Source organism: Balaenoptera borealis (genome assembly GCF_965194805.1).
Source record: "Balaenoptera borealis genome assembly, chromosome: 10".
NCBI lineage: Eukaryota > Metazoa > Chordata > Mammalia > Artiodactyla > Balaenopteridae > Balaenoptera > Balaenoptera borealis.
The window spans coordinates 1,131,680-1,155,251 of record NC_138874.1 but is presented as its reverse complement, the minus strand read 5'-3'; the positions used below and the strand labels follow the sequence as shown (position 1 = coordinate 1,155,251).

At 39.5% G+C, this 23,572-nt stretch overlaps 1 protein-coding gene across 7 annotated transcripts in view; it reads right to left on the bottom strand.

The window, feature by feature from the left end:
* The window catches only part of LOC309635807 (uncharacterized protein), a 447,043-nt gene that overhangs the window by 393,708 nt on the left and 29,763 nt on the right, over positions 1 to 23,572 (bottom strand). For all 7 annotated transcript variants that reach the window (XR_014249020.1, XR_014249021.1, XR_014249022.1 and 4 more), the window contains exon 4: positions 2,690 to 2,796. The gene's annotated coding sequence lies outside the window, so the exon portion shown is untranslated. The remainder of the gene's footprint in view (positions 1 to 2,689; positions 2,797 to 23,572) is intronic.

The following is a 23,572-nucleotide window of genomic DNA, read 5'->3' as shown; positions in this document are numbered from 1 at the left end:
TGTGAGCCACCCTTCCATCCTCGCTGCTGGCCCAAGGGTGACTACCCCACTCCCACATGCTCCTTGCCACATGTCAGCAAGTCCTCAGGAGTGGCCTCACTCATCTTCTCCAAGGTTTTTGGAGACTGTTACTCCACAAATGGAGTAAAATGGCCACAGACCCTTGCAATAGATCATATTGCATTGTATTTTCCAAGGTTGGCCATTTTGTGGGAATGGGACCACTCTTCTCACTGGGCCCAGAGGACCCTCTCCTATCATCAACACTGAAAGAGATCACTAGGAATGCAGTAATTGCATCCTAAAGTAATCAAGAGAAGATATGGATGAAAAATCTGTTATTCTACATTTATACTATAAAATTACAAACAGTAAATTTAACATGACCCAAAAAATGAATTATTGTTCCCATTTTTCTGTATACTCTGGGTAAAACTTACATTTGTGGTCATCAGCAAAAAAAGCATAGTAATGATCCTTTAGAGTCATTGGAGGCCAATACTTATAGGCAGCACGATGGAGGATGAAGTGCCATGAGTAATGATACAACCAGCACTAAATAAATGGTTATTAGAGACCTACCCACATTGCTTCAATACAAACAGACGCCAAAGAGCTATGGCTTTGTGAATAATAACATACTTCTCACCTTTTTCCCATTGTGGGAGATACGAAGTTAGACAGGAATGGTGTATTTGACAAAAAAGAAAACAGAGAGGTGGTTCCTAAACCTTAACAGGAAGACATGGCGCCTAGACACCATGAAGAATCTTCACATGCACTGAATGGACAACAAACAAATATGTAAGTACCACTTCTTTACACATTATTCTAAATCTTCACTGATAAATGATTATGCTTCAAATGGGCCCATTAATTTTATGTTTTTTAGTCAAATTGTTTAAATAGACAGGGCCCTGCAAAAAAATATTTTCCCATGTACAGCCTCAAGATGACCCTAATCCCATACGAATTTTAAAAAATCACCCTGAAACCTAGAGATCCTGAATGAACAATAACTTTCACAAGCCCTTTTTTTAGTGCAGCAAATTCTCTAAACACTCCAGATTGTGATGAATATCATTATTAGAGTCAGCCGATGATATTCTGTATCAAAACAATAAAATGTCTTCCAATGGAATTTTTGAAAAATATATTGACTCTTAAAATCAAATGTTGAGACCAATGAGACCATCTCCCTTGCTCCATATGTCAGTCATATTCCCCCATGCTCTCCATTCTTACCTATTTTTGTTATCCACTACTTAAAGCAAAACTTCTATAATTATTTTAAATTTCAAATATAGGTAATTCATATTTAAGACAACCTAGAATAGCACTGACCCAAAATGCTCATTACATCTGACTTGGCTGCCTCATTTCTTCTTTTGTCCCTCCCACCTTCAAGTAATCTAAATAGACCAATGAAAATGTTTCCTCGTTTTCATAACTTCCTGAAAAAAGGCTCCATCACTCTGTCCAGTCACTCATTCCAAAGTCTAACAATGTTCACACTGCTTCCATATGAGGCACTCATCCTTGATCTGATGAACATATCTCTGGATTGATTGTTCAGGTCTCTGAAGCCCTAACCAGAGACATGCAATGACTCCATCCTAGTCTATATAGGCAAATAAAACATTTTTTAAGGAGTATCTTTTCCACAAAGATCATCCCTTAAATTCCTCTGAATTTATCTGCTACTTTCAAGCATAGACTCAAAATACATAAAGTACTTCTTAATACTCTTAAAAATTCATTCCTAGACATGCTGCTAAATACCTTCCCCAGAAGATTATTTAAGCCCTTTTGATTAACTCTGTGGTAAGCTATGAACATCAGTCCATTTCCTTTCTATTATTTTTGTTTTGGTTTTTATTCTTCTTCCACTTGCTGTTTTTCCTATTTGAAACTGAGGTCTCCCAATTTTAACCCATGTGAAAGAAACATATTATTCAGCCTCTTATCTGCTGTGGGGTTTGCTTGACAGATTTTCTCAATCTCTACAAAGTAGGAAGTTAAATTCCACTATGCCAGCTTGTAAGTCCAACTCCACTGTAATATCCAATGGTAATATCACCATTGAGTCCTTCTCCCTAAGTCTCAGTCCTTAAAATTACAGAAGGACAGTTTCCCCTCAGACCTCCCCAAGATAATGCCTGATGGCTTTAGAGACTTTGGGGCACAGTCAACATCTAGATATGAGAAGTGAAAGCCAGAATGCAGTGATTCACATTTGCAGCAGTTATGAAGTTTACATGGTAAAAAATCAAGCTCTCTTTTATTCACTGTAAATGAACTTAAATCAGTTCACTGACAACAGAAAACTTAAGCCTAACAATCAAGGTAAATGTAGTCAGTGGTTTATTCTAGAGTCCCGGAGAGGGAATCATCAGTCATTTCAGGATGCTCCCTTCCCTTTTTTTTTTTTCCTTATCCCTAAGGGGTGATCCAAATTGGGGGAGGGGATTTTTTAAACTTCCCACCATCAGGCCGAGGTCACCAGTAGGTGTGATACTCAAAATGTTTAACAAGCAACAGGGTACAGGCACCAACCAGTCAAAACAGATACCAACTGTCACAACTGACAGGGCCTTGCTAGTGAGTACCAGGTGATGTCAACCCTGGCCATGAGCATCCATCCACACTGACTTCTAATGGAGCTTGTTCTTTGATCCTTGGAACCTACCACTATGGCATCCATGGTTGAAACACCTGCATCCTGCTCTGTTTTCAGGTTGATGGGTCCTCGAAGGTCACACAGAGGACTCCAGAGACTTTTGGATCATCTGACATCTAAATATGAGAAAGAAAAATTAGACTGTAATGATTCAAATTTGTAGCAATTATGAATTTTACACATTAAAAAATAGTAAATGTGAAAGACCGTTCTTACAAACTACCTCAGGGGGATGAAAAATTTTTTTACTATCTGGCATTTCCTGGGGTTGCAGGCATTTTGGCATGCTGCTTTATACTTTCTCTGCCTAGACCTTCTTGCTGCCTTTTATTATACTTTGCTGCTGTAGCGCCATGATGGAGTGGGAGACAACCTACAAGAACTGCTTTCTTTCTCTTGAGCTTCATTAGGAAGCAAGCTACATGGCCCCAAATTCATCCCACCCTAACCTATCCTATCCTATCCTTAGGTTCTCCAAAGTCTCAGTAGGGGGAGAACAGGGCACTAAACACTTGCTGCAGCTCCTCACCAGCCTCTAACCTCTATTCTCCTCCTGGATGACTCCTGCTCAAACCTGCTCTCCCTTGAGGAGGAAAACACTCATGAGCCATTCCTTCCCACTCTGTGGTTTGGCATAAACTCTATGCACTGAAACTTCCAGACTCTCAAGCTTTTGAATCTCAGGTTCTTGTAGTAAAAGTCTCAGCTTTCAAAAGTCACTGAGGACTTTAAAAAGTAAGCTCAGAAACTCAACTGACTTTTAGGGATCAGCTATGTTAGCCTTCTCCTAAAGTAATGAATTCCACTGATACAGTGGGTAGAGGGCTGCAAAGAAGGAAATTGTGAAAAAGAACACACACACACAAAAATTCCTCATTATCTCCAAACTGTATCCTTTGCACACATCTTGGGAGAAGTTCTTTCAATAACCAAGATAGAGACCTAGAGGCCTATAAAATAATTTACACTGGTAAAAACCAATTAATCCTTTTTGGCTTGTTGGAATTAAGATATACATATTGATACCTAATCAATAATTTGTGATAAAGATATTTAAAATACAAAATATCTTCATTAAGAAAATTCTACTCCATTTAATATACTACTTGTTCAGTGACCTCAACTCAAGGAAAATTCAAGAGAGTACAGCTATCCTCTACCGTTTTTTTTTTCCCCAAGAAAATATTTCAAGAGACCACACTCCACATTTGTATCACCCTGTTCTAAAACCCTTCCTTCTGTAGAAGGAAGGAGGTGGCTTTAAGGACAGTTAAGGTTTTTCACACTGAATTTTAGGAGCTGATGGCATAAGTCAACACCTAGGGATGCTGACAATTTGCTTCTTTGTTTTTAACACTGGTTTAAAAGGAATACATTCCATCTTAGTCCCCCCCACCAATCCAGGAAATAAAATACATTTTTTATATATAATATAAATATTCAGTGTCTGAGGGAAGACTGAAAACAATGTTTAGTCTCCCAGTAATGTAGGCATTAGCATCTTTCTCTGTCTTCCTTATAGCCAGGAGATGCAACATATCTTCGTGGCAGTAAAAGTGGAAAATGGACCAAAGAGGAGGAGGAGGAAAGGAGGGGCACAATTTTGAACAGCATTTCACAGAAAACAATAACTCTTCCTCTGACCTCAGTTGACCCTGAAAACAACCTATGCCATAGGTGAAAACAATATTACCATCACCATTTTACAGTTAATGAAACTGATGCGCATGAAGAGTGTGTCTCATGCAAAGCCACGGAGTTGAAGTGATAAGCTATGAAAAACAGAAATCCACTTATTCTGATTTCAAATCCCATACTCTTTTCACCAAAATACAACGGCATCCCCAATTAAATTCACATAGATTTGGGAGCCGTGACAATTCCTCTGAGAGACCATTCTCATCTATTAAAAAAAATTGTTTTTTTATATATCTATTGAAGCTTACGGTCGAGAACACTTCTCCTCACCTATATGCATGTTTCTCCTCTTCCTTTAGAAATGGAGACGTGTTCGAAATTTCTCAGCTTCTTTAGGTGAAGGGATATGACTGAGTTATGGTAAATGGATTGTGGACAAAAATGATGCATACCACTTTTAGGCCTAGCCTCTTATGATCACTCTCACAATTAGCCATGTTCTTTTTCTTACCCCATTGGTTACCCAGATGCAAAGGAACCAGTGGAGAAAACTAGATGGAAGAAGTGAGGGTCACTGAACAGCTGCATGGAACAGCAATGGCCTGTGACACAAATGAAAAATAAGCCTTTAATGTGAAAGCCACTGACATGCTGGAGCTCTTTGTTAGACCACTAGTGATTTATCCTGACCAGTACAAAGAGCAAAGAAAATATCATATTTTAATGCCTAGGATACAGTGACACTGCATACTTTAAATGATAAAGAGAAGATGGGGGAAACTGTCTTCGATTTTTAGCGTGCTCATATTTGACAATGAAAAATCCTAATGACTAACTAGTCCAGGATTGGTGAGTTTTATACAAACACACACATTTTGCTTTATATTACACCAAATCATTCTTGGATAGAGTAAATTCAGGCTTTGAAAGGACAGAAACTAATATAAGTGGGGGAGGGGTCTTCTTGAAGAACATAAATTACAAATAAAATTAGGTACAAAAGTAAATATTTATTGAGAATTAGAAAATAAATTACAACAAACTGAAAATTTTTTAAGTGGACAAATACCATAAGCATCACAAAATCCAAAAAACATAATATTTTTATTAATTAACTGCCTGATAAACCTATACGATATTTACATTTTTAGGCTGCATACTCTTTTATCACCCCCTTCCTATGATGATGACTTTCTACTTTTTTAATAGAGAGAACAGAAAGATAAATGTCTTTCTTCTAAAATAGTTGGTTGAAATTTGTTTTCATTATTGATGGTAGCATCATATGCATATTTAGGATTATTGTGAACTTTGGGAAAATCTCTATAATATTTCTGCTGTACGTGAGTGTAAGGTTTAAAAGAATTATCCACTGACTGGCTTCCAACTCTGTAGATTTCAGACCTTGTTTCTCCTCTTCAGTCCACATGCTTCCAGTGCTGAGGGCCATCAGACACAATATCAAGACAGAACCTCTGCCCTGAATCTCTGTGTCATGATGTTAGGTGAGCTGGCACAATGGGCAATAGAAATTTTCCTGGAAGACGTGCATATACCAGGATAACTAGCTATAATATGGAAGTGACTGAAAATATAAATATAAATATATCCCACTAAACCTACTCTAAGTATACCTCAATTGTATTTTTCTAAGCCAGATTTTAAAAATATATAAAAACCATGACTTCCCCTATACCACTTGACACGAGGAAAAGTGTAACATGAGAAATGAGAAAGTTGGAGAGCGAAGAGTGAGCTTAACTGATTGCAATTAAAATATCTAGAAATTTTTCTAAGAAAAATTTCTAAGGGGTTAATGTTTAATAAACCTCAGGCTGATGTCTAAAGCTAGCATGATCCATGGCTTTGGGTGTTAAATGCTCCACTCCCAAATTGCAAATGTGATTCTGGAAATCCTAAGTCAGCTTCATGACCATATTTGTTGAAAACTAAACTTTTTTTTAATGATTTCATCAGGTAAAATAAAATAAATTCTCTTTTTAAAGTTAGCCCAATCATGTCCCAGGTATCTCTCTCTCTCATTGTAACATAGATAGTCCAGCAGTTACGCTGAATTTTGTGACCACTCATAGGAGGCAAGACCATACACCAACGTGCCTAAGGTACATTATAAAGATAGACATTGCTTATGGGCACATAAAGGTTTTAAGGCAGTCACATTAGCTAAAATATGACCCTTTGAATTTTTTAATTACTTAAATGAATTGAAATGGAAGATGAGTTGAGATTATCCATGTGAGTTAGAAGTTGAGTGGAATTAATCTAGGAAAGCTCCTAGGGGAAGATGTGTAATTTGGGGCAGTATTAGGATAGTGGTTAAATTCCATGAGGGCATGGACTTTGTTTGCTGTGTTCACTGCCATCTCCAGTGCCCATAATACTGGGCAGCACATACTAAGTGCTCAATTAACATTTTTTACTTGAAGGAAGGAAGGGAGGGCGGGAGGGAGAGGGAGAGGGAGAGAGGGGGAGAGAGAGAGAGAGGGGGGGGGAGAGGGAGAGAGAGAAAGAAAGGAAGGAAGGAAGGAAGGAAGGAAGGAAGGAAGGAAGCCTATCAGTGTGTCTCAGGTGAAGATAAAAATAGTCCCTCCCTCATAAAGTTGTTGTGAGGATTAAATGAGCTAATACACATAAAACACTTATAAGAGGACCTTCATTACTACAATGAATATTTGAACTTCACTTAGTTCCTTGGAGCTATTATAATATTCAAGGTATTCAACAAGAGAAGAAAGTGTTACTGATTGGCACAGAGAGAAGGGAGCTGAATTAGAAGAATAATTAATGTCAAGGGGTCTGAAATCTCTATTCTGAAAATTCACAATTTCATGGGAGAGTCCAAAAGATCTGGGACTTGATTCTCAGGCAGGAATGAAAAGAAGAGCATGTCCTGTGATGCGGCAGGAAGACTCATCTTAAGCCCCAATTGGGTAAATGCAATCAATAACATCCTGTCAAGAACTTTTTGTGGTCTCATGTAAATATAGGCTACCTGAATAAAAGATAAAAACTGTCATTTCCTCTCTCGTGTTGTAGCATGATGATTTATCTATTCCTTTGAAAGAACCAAACCAAACCTAACAATTGCTTTAACTTCTCCGGTGTATATGTATCCATTGTGAAATATAAGAAAAACTGGTCCAAGATGACTGGACATTTTTAGGACATTTGCAGAGCGGAACACTAGAAAGAATGAGGAATAATTAACTCAATCCAATGGGCAAGTCATTATAATTACTCCTAAGACAAACTATGAGGGAAAAAAGTGTCATGGGCTGTTTAATCAACCCTAAACTGTGGGGGTGACTAGTTATAATTTAGGTGTTTTCCAATTAGCTAATACAAAACAGTAATAAATTGCCAGTTGCATTCTTAACCTAATGCTTCCATATACTTAATGAGAGTTATTGCAGAGTTCTTTTAAAACTTTGAATTTGACTTGGGATGGTCATTAAAAATTTTATTTCTCAAAATTATTATTTATTATTTATTTATCAAACCCATGATCTTAAATGAAATTTAGGTTCACAAAGGCAATATGAAATATCACTGAAGCAGGAAGCAGGATTTTAACATACAGGCAAGCCACCGTGAATAAGGAATCCTTTAAATTGGGGAGAACGTTGAGGTCCAGGCATAAAAGAGCAATGCACAACTGGCCTCCCACCATTTACAATCTGCTCTTGCTCTGAAGGGCAGGAAGCGTCATAGTCAACACTATCCATGTTAAAAGCCGCATAAGATGTAGGGCAGGGAGCTTGCTGTTTCAGATTCCATGCAGAAGACAGTCTGTCTGGTCAGGCAACTTATGAGCAGTGATGGCTCCCCAATTTGCGCTCAGCCCAAAGGCTCATCTCACCCCAATTGGCAAGGTGAAAACAAAGGTTGACACTGTCTAGCACAGACCTTCAGCTCTAAGTACTCCAGAATACATACATAAATAATCTTACTGTGATCAAGTACAAGGGTGGGATTAATACTGTTTTCCCTAAGCCTCAACCTAATTTCTGAAAAATCTACCCTTCAGCTCATTTGTGTAAACACTAACAATTATTTTCAAAGACATCTTTCTGAAGTATCTGGATACTATTTTAGAATAATCTTTACTTGTTTTTCCCATGGGCCAATATTCATTAAAGTAAAATCATATCCACTCAAATCCCAATAACTAATGAGCAAAAAGCATAGAGAAAAGAGCTTGACCCTTAAAGTCAGACAAACCTAGAGTAAGATCTCAACTCATTAGAAATAGGACCTGGAATAAGTTACTTGACCTGAAGAAGACTGAGTTTCCTCAACTATAAGTGTAATTGAGAAGCTTCACCTTATAAGGTAGCTATAAGAAATAGTAGGGGCTCAATAAATACTCTCATTATTATTATGAGCAACATGAAGATTTTGTGGTAATGCAACAGAGAGAGAGCATTAGTAGATCTAAGTTCCACTCCTCAAGGCCCCAAATTTAGCTGTATGATATGAGGCAAATCGATCCAGTTCAGTTTCCTCATCCTTAAATGAAAATAACAGTTGCAATCTTTGTAGAGTATATAATTTTAATGGCGAAAAATTAAAATGTATAAATCTTTAAAAATTAAAAGCACTATACAAAGTAATATTAATGTAATTGCTGGCACTGTTAGAAAGGCCAAACACCCTCTGTGTTTTTGTTTTTGCTGCTTTCCCTGTGCTGCTTCCAGTTGAACGCATAAGAGTTCTATGCTCATCTAGTTCAATTCTGCCAGTGTGTTAGGGGCAGCACCAAACCACCTTTGCTCCCTATCTGGTTAAAACATGACATTTTCCCAAACTGAAATTTGGCAATTCTAGACAGGATGTGGTAGGTGCTGCTGAGTAAAAAGATTGAAGCAATTTCTCTTCCTGGGAATGTCCAGGAGGAATCCTCACCTACTGAATGAGGTTTTAATTGTCTGGGACACCTTCCTCATTATCCCGCTAGTTTCCCTTCCCAGCTGCCCTCTGAGCTTGTTCACTGGCCTTTTGACTGTCTCTGACCCTTTCTGAATGTGTCTTGTCTCCCTAACAATGAAGTACTCTTCTTGAGGCCAGGATTTGTATTTTAATTATCTTTGAACCTTCCATGTCACTTCTCACTCTCCTTTTCACATGCTATTGATTAATTCTAATCTTGGATAAATCCTTCTTTTTAACTACTTATTACCTCTCTTGAGTTTAGCAAAATGACTGTCCAGCAGAATTATGGAGAAGTCTGAGTTTTTCCATCTGATGAACAGCATAACAACACTTCATGATATGATAATAATAGTAATTATGATAACTAACACATATCGGAAATTTATAATATCCCAGGCGTTATACTAAGTGCTTTACAAACATGACTTCATTTCATCCTCCCAGTAACCTGATGAGGTAGCTATGATTATGTCTCATTTATAGAGATGGAATCAAGGCACAGAAGAATAAAGTAACTTGCTCAAGGAGTATAATAGCTTGCCCAAGTTTGTGGGTAGCAGAACCAAGATCTTGACCCAAGGCCATACCGCCTAAATATTTGTAACACTTCTGGCTTTTGTCCCCAAACCAAAGTTTCAAAATTTACTTGGAATGCAAAGTAGCCTATTGCTAATTGTGAGACCTTGATTTACAGAGTTGTATACACATTTAGTTTCTCTCTCCCATTTTTATGAACCAAACCCATTTACAGCTTGCATTGTCATTTAAAGTAATGAAACTGCCCTAATTCATAAATATTCAGTTTCTTCAAATTGTACCAAGGAAGAGTTTGCTTCCTGTTGGCAGGGCTGATTTATCCATTAGGTACAGCAGGCACAGTGCCTACACCCCACAAAACTTTTAGGGGCCCACGAAAATCCTTTCACTTCCTTTAAAATAATAAGAAAAAAATTGAACTTTCAGGTCAAAGGAAATGTTGTGATACATAACATTAGTATATTTGTCTTCATAACAACATAATCATGAAATATAGTTATTTATGTATTTCATTTTTTCGGAGGAAAGGGCCCACTATAGCAAAAATATCTAGGGCCCCCTCAAAGTCCTCCTATGGCCCTGCCTGTTGACTGAGCAGGGTTTATGGGCACTTTCTGTCTTACTGTTTCTCCCTGCACCCTCCCTCATTACCCCCAAGGTCACACTGCTGCTGCTTTGTGGCTTCTGGCTCTTCCCTGTGGATATCAAGTGTGACAGAGAGGTCTGGTTTGTAAAAAGAATGACAGCTGCTCTTTAGCATAAATAGCACATACTGAAGTGTTAGAAAGGTGCTTTCCTTCTCCCTTTCAGTGTGATGAGGAAACGTGGCTATACCAGGGTATCTACATCACCCATCAGATGAGGGTTTCCTGGCCACAAATTGTCTAGCCACAAGAAAATGGTTCACAGCAAAAGGATATTACAGAGAGGAAATTTTAAATGTCAGGAAAAAACAACCTAACTGCTTACTGGAGAGCATTCTTAAATCTGGGGTTCTAAGAAGTGTACCTGTAACAACTGATAACAATGACAGTTCTAGGTCACCTGGGGGCCAAGGCCCTAGAAGGGAAGACTTTTCCCAACTTAAGCCTGCTTTGTGTCAATTCTTCCCCCGCCTCATGCTCATATTCTTGAGTTCTTTTTGGAAGCTCAGATTCCAAATGTCAGTCTGAAATAATCACAAAGCTTAAGGTAAGCCTCAGGTTAAGACAAGGACCCTAGTGAGAGGACGAGTGCCATTTTGACCCCAGCTAGGCTAGAGACCCATTGAGACGTGGATTTTAACTTTTGTTCCATTTGAACTGTACGTAATGACCTTTATTCTCAAGTCTGGCTTGTGAGTAATGAATATGAAGTCCTCCTTTCAGCCTCTTAGTTTAAAGAAAGAGGAAGGAAACAGTCCATTGTTTTTCTAACCTTGCAGTTTCCTAGAGTAAGATGGAAAATTGAGGATGGCAAGTGAAAGCAGCAGGCATCTCTATAGAAGGACATCCGGTGAGGCCAGCCCGCTCTTGAGGCGGGTATATGTTGACTATGGGGCAGTGGGGGACAGGCATAAAGACAAACTGAAATAGTATATATATATATATATATATATATATATATATATATATATATATATATATATATATATACGTATGTATGTGTGTGTGTGTATGAATGGCAATTTTCTCCAATTCTGAGAGAGATTTTGTTGTACCCAGAAGAACTGAAAAGGGTGACCAAAAAAAAAAAAAAAAAGGTGTGTGTGTGTATTTAATATTCTTTTCTGTTCATCCACTAATCTGGTCAAAAATAGCTCTCAAGTTTGTTCAGCACAATTTGACCTTCATAATTATGCAGGTGATTATGGGGCCCCATTAGAGTTTTCAAAGCACTTTGTACACAAGGGGCCTTTAGACATTCTACTATAATAAAAACAAGCTCATAAAAATCCCACATGTTTCACACAGGCCTTTGATAACCCATCACACAATAATGACCTTGAGTAACTAACAGCCTGTATTACATTCAAACCAGTAGCTTAGAGGTAAGTTTTTGTATCTTACTATGTCTGGCTAGAGTTACATAGGGCCTCAAAAGAAAAAACCCACACACACACTTGCTTTTGCCCTTAGATGAGCATATCCATGAGTGAGCAGAAATAACCCCCCCTTTCTTCTCTGGCCACCTTCTCCCAGGTAGCTTTGTCAGAGCAGACAGTCTGGATCAGCACTCAGGTGATGGGGGCTCCAAGCCCAGTCCTGCCTATCTGTGGGATCCTCAGTTCCCTCCTCTCTCTGGGCCTCAGCTTCTCTTCTGTAAGACAAGAGGGTTGATCTAGAATCAGTGGAATTCTCTGCATGTGCTCTAGGGCTTTTAGGCTGGGGAAAGCTGAGCATGGAGGTGCTGCCCACCTCCTCTCAATCAGAGCAGACCCCTTTATGTTTTATAGGTAGGGTTCTGAATTATCTTTCAGTTGAAGAAAAAGTTTGAAAACCATAAAGCCAGATGATCTCTAAGGCACCTTAGAGATGCCTTAGAAAGAAAATACATTTCACTTGCCAGACAAGTGGGGAAAAGATCAGAGGAGATTGAGTGCATGGTAAGGCCTTGCTTGAGGACAGGCTTCAGTGGGGCAGCTCAGCAGACAATGATGGACACCCAAGGGCCTCAGAGAGGGGCCCCACTGGGAAACAGTCAGAGCCATAAGACTTTATTGACCAGCGTCTTTCACACATGCCATCTGATTCAATCTTTACAAGGGAGTAATAACATCCCCATTTTCCAACTGCAGGAACTGAGGTTTAGAGTGGCTACATGATTGTTCAGGATCATCCAGATAATCAATTCCAGAGACGGAATCCCAACTCAAGGGGAGGAGAGATGTGCCAACTGGGTTGGGGAAGAGAAGACCAAGTTTTCTGGCCTCTTTCCCATTTTGTTCCCATCACGTGCTAAGCTCTACAGTCTACCTAACATTTATCGCCTTTCTACTGCAGGCTGGTGTCAGGAGAAAGGCAAAGAGGAACATCATTGTTTTTACATTCAAGAAATTTATGACTAGGAAGATGTGTGTAAATGCAGTATTGTTAGTGTGGTTCACCCAACATTTCTGTTCTCCAGCCAAAAACAGAGTAGGACTGTACTTTTACAGTTTCTGCTTCCTTACAGTTGAGTGTGTCCATGCTTCTGCCAGTGACACTCGAGCTGAAGGGACAGGTGCTACTTCCAGGTGGAAGCTTTAAGAGCCTGGGCTGCTTCCCTGGGCCATGATAACTGGCAACATCTCCCATGGTGGCTGCTCCATCAGCCAAGGTCCCCAGGGAGGCTAATTTGGAGCAGGGCCCCAGACAAACTGATATGGGCATGTCTCATAAGGAAGATATAAATCTTCTTGTTTAAATCACTGAGTTTTGGAGTTGCTTGTTACCTCAGCATTACCTGGCCTATGCTGACTAATGCAGTAAATATCCACCACGGCAGAAGTATTATGAAGCCAGAGGTTTATGTCAGTCATTACTCACGTTAGTTAACCTATAGCAGCAATTCTTTTAAAGAGAGTTAGTGGTTAGTAGTTCATTTCACTTGCCTACTATACTGTGGCCAGCAGGCTTCCATATAATTGAAGAGTATCAATGTTAATAAACTCCAGTGATGTAATTTATTGTTAATTAAAACTTCTTTAAAGTTCCTACATTGTAGGCTTATAAACATAGAAACTTCTAGAATATTTATTTTTATACCAATTTCTTAAATAGTCATAATAAACTCTGAGGGAGATGTGGGCATGTGGTGGAAGGGGAGGGCCTCGGAAAGCAGGAATATGTACAAGGCACTTCCAATTTGCAGAGCTATTGCCAGTTTCTTTGATTTGCCCCATAAGGCCATACCATATTTTCAAGCAGTTCTCAATTTCAGCTTTACCTTTCTATGATATTCAAAATACTATAGCATTATGCGTTACAAATTACAATTCTCTGTTCTCATTTTTATCCCTTCCATCAAGAAATTCTCTGTATCCTAATTCCTCTCTAAATTCATGAAGCATCAATAAAAGTTAGCAATAAGCCACCATTTGTAGACTATGGGACAGGCCCTTTGCTTTGTGTAAATTTACTCACTGACCCTTACCACAACCCTGTGAGGTAAGCATTCTTGTTACAGATCTTACAAATGAGAAAACTGAGGATTTTCTTATGGGCAAGTATCTTATCCAAGTCTCACAGCCTGGTGAACCCGACAGTCTGCCTTCAGAACCCACACATTTTGCCCCCACACTTCCCAGGCCTCCCGGTTATCTCGCTACTGAGGAACACGCCCCTCAAAATGGCTCAGGCATCTTCGGCCTCAGTCCCCCATTCATACCACCACATAGCTTAAAAGCAGTGAGGGGGCCAGAGCTCAGGGCCCTACAGGGCACAGACACAGGACCGGCCAGAGCGCAGAGGTCATACGCCCGAGAACAGACTGTGCGGCTTAAGGCAGCCAGCCAGAGCTTATTGTCCTGGGCCGTTCTGAAAGACGGTCTTAAAATAGTATTTGATGATGTGGAAACACACAGGTATCTCACGTAACTGATCTCTGGAACTCCACAGATATTACAGAAAATGCAGGGAGTCGGGAGGTGCAGGTCTAGGCCTGGCTCTGTCATTAACTAGCTCTGTGACTTCAGCTAATAACAGTAAACAGCACCTTGGCAAAGAGTGCTAACACTGGTGCCAAATGCTGTGCTTGGCACTTTATGTGCGTGCTCGTTTCATTTACTCTTCCCCAAAACTACAAAAAGTAGACATTGTAATTATTCCACATTTCAGAGATGATAAGTAAGTGCCCTGTACAAGGATACACAGATAGGAAGCAGCAGAGCCAGATTTATTCCAGCCATTTCCTCTCTCTGGGCCTCAGTTTATCCATCTATACAATAAAAAGGTTGGGTTCGATTAACTCAAAAACCTATTTTAGCTCTCATATCTGGGCTCTTTCACAAATATCCAGGGAAAGCAATCTATTCAATCTATACCACATTGAATTTGCAGGAAATCATTTGTACCGCTTTCCCCTCGGCCCAACTTTGTTAGAACTTGCAAGAATGGACCACATTCTGATCAACACAGCTCCTCTTTTCTGCAGTTCTAAGTATTATTAGAGAGCACTTAGCAAATCCACTACAAAATTAATCCCAATGACAGAGGTTATAATGAGAAAAAGATTGATGCTTAAACATATTCTCTTTTCTTGTAATAAAATGATGCAACCCTTTATTCTCATGGGTGGGCTTATAACATGGGGAAGCAGTTTGGAATTAAGACTAAATTCATCTTCTTTCCACAGTGCTGACAGAGGTTAACACTGCCCCTGGGGTTAGTCCACTGTTCCAAGTTCTAAATATATTTGTCATTTTAAATAACAAACCAACTAATAACAAACCCCAAATAATGAATTTTCTCTAGGGCCTTAGTGTTTCCTTGATTCTATGCATCTAATCCCAGATATCCTCAAACTTTAGGGTGCAGCAGAATCACCTGGGGGACTTGCTAAATATGCCAAGTCCCGGGCCCATCCTCTGAGGAAGATTTTGAGGTCTGGGGAAGAGACCCAGACTCTGCATTCTTAACCTCCCCCACCACCCCCAGGCAAGTCTGATGCCCATAGTTTGTGGACTACACTTTGAGAAATGTAGTCTAGTCCTTGTACTAGATTCATTTACTTCATTTTCCTCAAGAGAGATAGGGACTGACCTTGCCATTCTGGCCAGACACAAACCAATGAGGTCAATTCAGACGACCAATTCAATTGTGGTTTGTTTGGTTTGTTGAGGAGGTTTTATTATTTGTTTTTGTCAGGTCAGATTTTTAATTGTGGCACACAATTGGTGCCCAATAAACATTTGTTTATGTTGAACAAAATCACTATTTGATTTTTTTTTTTTTTTTTGCTGTACAGTGAATGGACAAGTTTTTCATTGAATTACCACACTCTACTACTTGTTTTGGGCCATTAGTCATTGCCTTCACACCATTTCACATGGTTACTCAATAGTGTTTCACCCCATTCCCTTGAAAAAGTTCAATCTGAAAGTACCACCTTAAGGTGACCATGTAATTTATCGTCCAAAATGAGGCTCTGTTAATAACTTCCCCAGGACAACAGGCATAAGCCAAGACTGTCTGGGAGAACTGGGAGACGTGATGCCTCCCACTTTCACCAGTTAGAAAAGAGATCACTGGAAGGCAACCTACTTGCCCAAAACTCCAAAGTGACCCCTCCCCTCTATGAAGGGCCACAGTACTGGATCAGACACTGCCTTGTGTTGCTTTTATCTTTCCATGGGACTTACAGCTGCCTAGCCACCAAAATGCTTGCCACTGCTGTAAAGGCAGGGGCCATGTCTCTTTTCATCTCCCTCACAGCACCTGGCCCAGGTACTCAGCACGTATGTCATCTGATGGAGAGGTGACCTAGGTAGCAGAATTCACTGTTCATATGATACTGCGGGAGTGCTCATCCAGCCTAGGGAGGCCTCACGTGTAGAGGAAATCCTTTGAACCACAGAGCCAGAAAAACTGGGTTTGCTTTCTAGCTGTGTAACCTTATACAAATCACTTAACCTCTCTGAGCCTTACTTCTCCATACATTAGGGTTGATAATATTAATCTCCTAACATTGTTAGGTAGATCAAATGAGATAATATACGTGAATCACCTAACAGGGCCTTCTAAACAATGATAATTCCCTCCCTCTGCTCTCTGCAACACTGAACCTGCTGAACAGAGAGAGATGAACTAGAAAAGGCCACCACTGCTTACGGTTCTAGTTACTACCACAGCATAACAAGTTACCCCAAACCTAGCTGCATAAAATAACCATTTTATTATCCTGAGTCTGTGTGCCAGGAATTTGGAAAGGACACAGTGGAGGCGATTTGCTCTGCTCTGTAACATCTGGATCTCAGCAGGAAGGACCTGAATATTCAACTTCTGTGGCCAAGAATCATCTGGGACATTTTTCATTCACATTTCTGGTGGTTGACGCTAGCTGTCACCCAGAAGGGCTACAATGTGGCCTGGGCTTCCTCACAGAATGGAGGCCCCTGAATTCCTACATAGGGGTTCAGAGCTCCAAAGGCCAACATTCCAAAAAAACTAGGAGGAAGCTGCATGGCCTTTTATGACCTAGCCTCAGAAGTCATATGCTGTCAATTCCACCATAATCTCAAGCCAGCCTAAGGAGGAGAACATAGATCCCAACCCTTGACAGGAGGAAAGTCAAGGTCACTGTGTAATAAGATTATGTGGGATGGAAGAACTTGATTTGGTCATTTATGGAAAACGTAATCTGCCACATTTACCCTGTAAATGATCACATGAAAGACGGATAAATTTTAAAAAAAGAAAAAATAAACCACCACACACATCTTAGAATCCCAAAGTGTTTAAGGATCTCCTGAACCTCATAGATAATCTAGGCTTTGGTTAAGCTGGGCAAGCCCCTGCCTTTAAGACACTAAGAGATGGGTTTGTGCCTTAAAGATGCCCCTACTTTTAGAAAAAGTTTGTTGGTAAAAAATCAATCTTTATCAAGCAGAAGTTTTAGGAGATGGACATTCATATTTGGTGAGTTGTGTGAGGAGTTTACCCGCATACCAAATAAAATCTTAACCTGGCATTCATGGTCTCTTATAACCTGGCCTGTACCTACTGTACCCATTTTATCTCTAGCTACACTGAATCACATGTCATTTCTGGAATAATAGTGTTGTATTTTTTTTGTCATGACATCTTTGTTTGGGTTACTTTCTTCTCCTTGGAATGTTCTTCACCCATGCCTATCAAAATCCTACCTATCCTTCCATGCCCAGTTTCAATGTCACCTCCTCTCTGAAGCCTTTCCTGGTTGTCCATGAAGGTAATCTCTCCTTCAGAACTTCTAGAGATCTTTATTTATATCCTTCCTTTATTTATAACACATTCCGCCTCACATAAACTTTGCCATTTCCCAAGGCCCACATCAAAATTTCACCTCATTCTTTCCCTCTGTCCTGATCCTTACCCTTAACTGATGCTAAGAAGAAAGCAAGATTAAAATGTTTCCCCCATTTTGGAAGTAACCGGGTTCCCACCTGGGCAGAAAGTGTTGGCATTGAGAGGTGGTAAGGAGTCAAGGTACTAATGGCGAAGACGAGATAAGTCAGGTATGACTGCCTCTACCCAAATGATCTCCATCCTCTGTCTCATGATTTCTTCTTATCTGACTACTCTGTGTTCTGTCACACACACACACACACACACACACACACTCACCTCAGCCACTTAAAAGCATTATGAATCTCTATGGGGAGTGCCATACTTTTTTCAGTCACTTAAATTATCATTTATCTCAGAAATGTGGACGTCCATATTTTAATGAGGAAATCTGTCTACTTATTGATTCTTTCCTGTTTAACAAGAATCTCTCAATCCTTGGATTCCTATTCTTTCTTCAGAACCACATTCATCTAACTTGCCATGGACACTCCCAAGCACGCAGAATTATATTTTAAATTACATGGATTTACTATATGTGGAATCTAGAAAAATGGTATAGATGATCTTATTTGCAAAGCATAAATAGAGACACAGACATAGAGAACAAACCTATGGATACTAAGGGGGAAAGGGGGGGTGGAATGAATTGGGAGATTGGGATTGTCATATACATAGTGTATATGACATATATACATTATGTATAAAATAGATAACTAATGAGAACATACTATATAGCACAGGGAACTCTACTCAATGCTCTGTGGTGACCTAAATGGGAAGGAAATCCAAAAAAGAGGGGTATATGTTTATGTATAGTTAATTCACTTTGCTGTACAACAGAAACTAACACAACATTGTAAAGCAATTATACTCCAATAAAAATTAATATAAATAAATAAATTACATTGACCTAGACTTCAAGTTACATTGTGTTTCTTTCTACTGGGCCAAATAGTAAATTTGAGCAACTATTCTCCTGTTAAATATGGCCATCAAAAGGGAGAAAATCCTCCTTTTTATAACTTTAATCTGAGGAAGAAAACTCTCATGAATTCAAGCACAAAAACTCTGTTGCACTATTTGGCCTGACCTTCATGCCAGAATTATGACTCTCCTTCACATCCCATTATTTGTTTCCTCTAATCTTCATTGTATCATGACTTCAAATTTCACATCTTAAATTTCAGCCAGTACTTACTTAAGCTCCTAAAGCAGGTTAATTAATTGCTGTTAAATATTCATGATTTAGGCCACAGATTCACTCTATGAAACAGCACCCTCCAGAGTGAGGAAGAACCGGGAGTCTCCCCTGTCCCAATTTACCCCATCAGCTAAATGGTCTCTTCCTTTATGCGTGTTCTCTTTTAAAATTCCAGCAACTGACTAATAACAGCTGAAAACAAGCACCACTTTACTAAAAACAGCTCTATTTTAATATACTAAATGCCATCAAAGAAAGTGCCACCACTTAATCAGACAGACTATCTACTCTACTCTGTTGAATAGTCAAGAGTGGCCCAATCCACTAACTTACCACACATATGTGGACCTCAGCCTATCTTAGCATTACTCTTTCAAGAGATATCAAAGTGAGGTAAGCAAATAGAGGACAATTCAACCCTTAGCTTTATGTGATACAATTCATGTCTCATTTAATCATTCATTCAATATAACTATAAATATTCCTTGAGTACCTACTTTACCCAGTCAAGGATACTGTAATCCAATAGTTCCCAGTATTTAGATTTTACAGGCTAGTAAAATTCCCAATATATTTGATGGACTAACAAATGCTTCCAACTTTTTATTCTGCTGAAGAACGTCAAGTTATGAAAATCAGTGAGTCTCCCAGTGAGAGACTAGAACAGAATTCGCTGATGGTACAGGAGCGGCAGGTTAAAGGTAACTGAAAATAAATGGACAAATCCACAAAATGAGAAAAGGTAAAGAACATTCTCTGGTCTCAAAGTTAATGTGTTAAGAAGATTTGAAAATGTTAATTCACACCCATCCTTAGCCAAATGACTAAAGTTTTGAAGAGGGATAACACCAGAGTTGCAATACCTAGGCAGATTCTTTGCTCAGCTCCCTCCTTCCTACCAGATTCCCAGAGACAGGCTCATATTGCCCTGCCTAAGGGCTTAGCCCCTGCTAGGGTCTGAAGCCAACTATCTCACAGACCTGAAAATCTTGCTGAGTAATCCTGAGCCCAACCAAATCAGCTCTAACCCTAGTTGTAGTTACTGGGCTTTCTTTGTGACCTAGCCTTTACCTTCTAGCCCAGTTTCAGTTACTCTTCTCTTCTACGATTCCTGATGCTTTCTCTTGGCTCATTTTCATAGTTCAAGAGTCTCCAGATGGGCATTATACCCCTAAATCTCAGTCCCCATGCAGAGGCTCTGATACCTACAGCTAGTTATTCCTAGCACCAGCTCCCACCTCAATGAAACATGATTTGTTGCTTGTTCCCCTTGTTACAGCTGGGAAACCCCTGCTAGGCTCTCTCTGAACTTCCTGCCAGCCATCCTCTCTGCCTGGACCTAAAGATATTACCTATTACCAGACTTTACTGATGCTACATTCCACCCACATAAGGCGACTGGCTCCAAGAAAGCTGGGAACCCCAGAAATCATGTGTAACATTTTGCTTACGTATACATGTGTGTGTTTTTCTTGAGAGAGAGCCCTTAGTACTTAGCTTCTAAGAGTTCCATGATTTTGAGAAGATAAACAAAACCACTGCTATAGGGCCATTTTGTTGACTGATCAATCTGAATTATATATTCCAGGCTGGTACTTATTCTTATTTTATAACAAACACAGGCTTTACTGAGGGGAAAGTATACCAAGGACCCTCAGTGTCTAGAGAAACCTGAATTTAAGTCTAGCTCTATTTCTTTTCTAGTTCACTTCTGGTCTATGCACCATCTTCCATCAAACTACTTTTACATTTCACTCTGCTGGTCATGCTACCAACTGACATCTCTATTTTTAAATAAGATAATACAATGCTTGGCACAGCGTAAGTACTCAACAAAGATGTCAGCTGTTGAGCTTATTTCTCAATCAGGTAGGGCCACTTAGTACAGAAAAGTGAAAATTCAATGTTTTCATGGCTGTTTTCCCTGGAAAATAGTGCCAATTTAATTCCTAGGCAAGTCACTTTCCCCAAGAAAAGGTAAACTCCTCCAGATATGTCCTTAGTTCCCACAAGCCTAAGAGAGGCATAGGCCAACAGCAAGGTGCAGACTGGTCTCAGAGATGATGCTTGTGAAGCTGTGTCACTAGTATGAAGAAGTGAGAGGATGATGTCCAATGTCTGTCTGGGTAAAATTGTGAGGTGGTGTGGAAAGTTTGTGGGGGGCACTCCAATCACTCTGGGAGTCTTCCTTCATGCCCTCCTGTTTTCTCCCTCTGTCCTTATCACCCTGATGGCTAATTGCTGAAGCATTAGCTGGTAAATGAGGAGCTGACAAAGTGAGGTATGAGAATTCATTAGCACTTTCAAAGGGAGCCTCTCACGGTCTATGCTGAGTTTTCCTCAGATCATCAAGCTGACCCAACAGCCTACATGGCCTATGAAGAAGCAGCCCACCGCCACAATGTCCAGAATGCTGGGTGTCCCGGGTCTGGGATTTGATCCCTGGAGTATCTCAACTTCACCTCTGGAAACGGACTCCACTAGGTGGGCTTTCCCCTGTGTAGTGCCACATGGGTAGCTCTGGCTTCTCATTCCCAAGGTAAGCCTTGGCATACTACATCAGAAAGATCTAAGACCTTAGATCTTAATCCTTTGGCAAAGACCTTTGATCCACGGTCATTCAAAATGTGTGTAACTTGATGTTATAGCTCAACAGAAGGAGCTCCCCTCACGATTTGATTTTTTTCTGATTTTTACTCAATTTTTTCCTTTATTTATATATATTCTCCAAGATATCTCTCACACTCCTACCTTGAATTAAGTCTGTCAATTAATTCTTTAAAGAGACAATAAAACTGACAGGGTACAGAAGTGATCCAGACAGTTCTTCTTGTATGCAAAACCTCAATCTCAACTAGGAAATCTTTACAAAATTATTAAGTAAATTACTGTCATGAGAATTCTAGTCATGAAGCAATACCTACCATTTCTGGAAATTTTTTTAACCCCATGATGCAGTAACACATCTAACTTATTAAGCTTTTTGTATTTGATAACAGCTGTGGTATCTAATCTTTTTCATCATTCAAAATGGAAACTGTCCTTATTTCAATACAGTCAAGTGAATCTAATTTAAATAGCAGGGCCTTTTGGAAAACAGAGACTCACCTCTCAATGCAAAGAACAAATATTTGCATTACCTATTTATATTAAAATATGCAGAAATTTCCCAAGCATTCAGCCAACTTATAAATTTTTATAACTTCTCTGAATTGTTAACATTTTTTTAACACACTGCATTATTTCAGCTTTGTGAAGGGCTCAATAACAATCTCTCTGGTCAGGAAAAAGGAAAGGACATTAGAATAAAGAATGCAGAATAAATAAAAACAAAACAGTACAGCCCGTACATCCACTCATACAAAGACAACCTTTATGGTGAGCTATAAGCAATTATAATAACACAATGTGCTTCATGTTGATTTCAGCAGTGAAAAGAATTTCTCTAGTTATTGAAGACTTTCCTGGCCAAGTTTCAGAAAAAAAAAAAAAATCTGATTCTATCCCAATCTGACTTCTGTGCAATGCAAGTCATGCACATTTTAAATGCTGGTATATAATGCTGCCATTCTTCTACGAACTGTTAACAGCTGTAGAAACTATTATAGCCAGCTTCAAAACGCGTCTGTGTAGTCACTGCTCTCCAGACACTTAGCAATCCCAAAGCTATTCCTGGACTCACTCAGATTGCAGTGCGAACACAAAGTTTTGATTTATGTTGGTAATGAAACAACAAACTTCTGATCTTTCCTCTAAATGGCCATTCAGATTACATGAACAGCATGTGCTTCAGGGGAAAGTGGAGGGCAGAATTTACAGAAACAAAAAGGAAGCAAGAAAATAAATGGAGGGGCCACCCACAGTTACCTTAAGGAAAACCCACAGTCATCAGTATAAAGCACTGTATTGGAGTTACATCTTGTGGCCACAAAAGGCACTTGTGCTTGGACAGAAAGAAATAGCAGCAGAAGCTTTAGATGAGGAGAATAACCCAGTGAGAGCATGTGCCCTAAGCAGGGACATGTGCAAAGCTGGTGATGGACATTAACACACCTAAGGTGCTACCCTGGCTATGAGCAAAGATGCAAAAAGGCCATGAAATTCTCATTTTAACTGAAAGTTCCACTTCGCTGAATCATGACCAAAATCCCCTGAAACTGACAAACTCATGCAAGGGAATTTTTTAGCTGTAGCAATCCAACCTCCCCCCAAAACACAATGTCCATTGGAGATCTTCCTTAAGTTATGAAGTTCCCTTATTCCACATTTGCCAGCGATAACTCAAATACATGGGGGTGCTTCCCTAAAACTGAACTTTGTTTCAAGCTAATCATTAAAGGATACCAACCAATTCTGTATCTAAGTTGTTTATAAAGAATGTAAATATTGATACGTAACCAAAATTCAAATAACGTCCACTTGTGATGATAGTGATGTAACATGAAAGAAATCTCCATAGGATATTCCATATCTTCTGTTTTCCAATTTAGAGACCAAGAAGGTGGTAAGTTTGCACCTTAAGATAAGTCATTTACTTAATTCCCTCCCTGCTGGCTG